At 40.7% G+C, this 1,922-nt stretch overlaps 1 protein-coding gene across 1 annotated transcript in view; it reads right to left on the bottom strand.

The window, feature by feature from the left end:
* LOC103377638 (clathrin heavy chain 1-like) overlaps positions 1 to 1,922 on the bottom strand; it is a 22,390-nt gene that overhangs the window by 4,495 nt on the left and 15,973 nt on the right. The gene's annotated exons all lie outside the window — the stretch shown is intronic.

Genomic DNA, 1,922 nt, shown 5'->3' with positions numbered 1-1,922 from the left:
GGGGGTTTTGGGGAGGGAGGGGTTAACAGGTAACATCTACCAGCTAAAAAATGGTCCCACCATCCAGCCACCCAAAAATCAACTCCTAACATGTTGGAATGGAAACGTATGTAGAGAACCAAGGTTTAACCAGAACAAACAGATTTAAAAGGAGCAACACTGACATCTAGCGGCTGATATTTATCTTTCTGTTTCATCGATATATATGGATATTTGTTGTTGTCATGTTAGGGAATATTTCTGATGAAAGATACTGTAAATATACATACTCAACTAATCAGAGGTGTTCAACAGGGGGTCTGTGACCCCATGGGTGTCCAGGAAGTTACAGCAGGAGGAGTTAGGATTTTAAAAATAAATGAAAATCCAATGGATTATTTGAAAAGCTTAAAAATATCAAGGCATGTTTAGGCGTGTCGCTGTTTATATTTCCAAGCAGCCGAGAGGTGAGGAGAGCGAACCAGGGAATTAGAGTTGAGCAGCAAACATCTCAAAGGTGGAAAGAGAAACGTGTCACATCAGGGACACGGTCAGGGAAGGTGCTGGAAGAGATAACGCTGCGGACCTCAGAGTGGTCTAGGGTTTGGTTCTCCACATACTAGTTTTAGTTACTACGGCCAGTGGTTCAGGTCAGTGTTGTTAGCGCAGGCTGTTCCTAGTGAAATCAGGCTGTCGTTGGTTGAGAGACATGCTGAAGCAGTTTAGTTTAGTCTGTTTTTGTCAAGGAATGCACAAGAAAAAGAGAGGAGGAAGTGTGACAGAGGAGGGGAGAAGAGGATGGTGTTTTTTTCACAGCCAGTTGAAGACTTCCAGCAGCAGGCACAGCCAACATGGACGCCTCCTAGTCTGATCTGAGAACCACTGATAGAACCACAGCAGGGTTGAATGCATGCTCAGTATTTTCTCCTCCTCAGAACACACTCTAAACTAAATATGATTTACTCCGTGTCACCTGAACAGACCACACCTTTTTATGCACTACAGACACAGTCAGTCAGAAACAAAAGCCCCGACAGATGATTCCATCTCATCGTTAGGCTTGTTAGTAGTCTGTGTTATTTAATCAAAGATAAAGATTTAGATTAAAGTTTTAGTACTTCAGTATTGCAGTTTAAGATTAAGATAAGTTTTAGTACTTCAGTATTGCAGTTTTTTTTCTCTCTACTACTACTACTACTACTACTCTTTGAGAAGGTATTCTGACTGTAACAAGATAGACAGGAAATCCAGAGTGGCGCTCTTCACCCCGGGCTCACAGAGCTCAGAGATAAGCTGGTTTTTTTGGGGAGTAGATTTAAAGTCAGTCAGAAGTCTGGAAATATTTTCAACAAAAGGAAACGTAGTTAAACCCAGACCCTGAAGCTTGGCCCAAACTTTAACAAAAAGCCAGAAAGCTGTAGCAGCAAAGCTGATACTGTTGGTTAGACATAAACAAATGTAGCAACACGTTGTGCAGCTCAACCAGGTTCCATTGATTTTAGTAGTGGTTTTGTAACTCAGCACCTAAACAGAAATAGTTATTTCTTGGTGTTTTCTCATACAGTGAATATCTGGAGCTTGGTTGTTTGACCACAACAGGTAAAAAATCACACTCACACAAAGCAAAGGGGCAATTGACAAAAAAGAGATTTGCATTCTTTTTAAAAATGCAAAAACTTTTGTGTAAATGGTTGTTGTATGAGAACCTGGACTTCACTATTTTAACGAGAACATTTAGATTCATGTCGTTTTATTTACATGTTTAGTTGTCTTTGATGTATTTAAAGATAAATCCATAAATGTAGTAAAACAAAAAAAAAAACCCACTCCAGACACCAGCAAACCTGAGCCCTGGAGGCCGAGGGGGAGGAGCCTCACTCTGAAGTCTCGTTGATTGGTTGGTGGTCTTTACAATCAAAAGCAGCAAAGTGAAATGAAGGGGA

Source organism: Cynoglossus semilaevis, chromosome 4 (genome assembly GCF_000523025.1).
Source record: "Cynoglossus semilaevis isolate Cse_v1.0 chromosome 4, Cse_v1.0, whole genome shotgun sequence".
In the NCBI taxonomy this organism is placed as follows: Eukaryota; Metazoa; Chordata; class Actinopteri; order Pleuronectiformes; family Cynoglossidae; genus Cynoglossus; species Cynoglossus semilaevis.
Note: the sequence above shows the minus strand (reverse complement) of the source record. Positions and strands in the feature narration are given on the sequence as shown.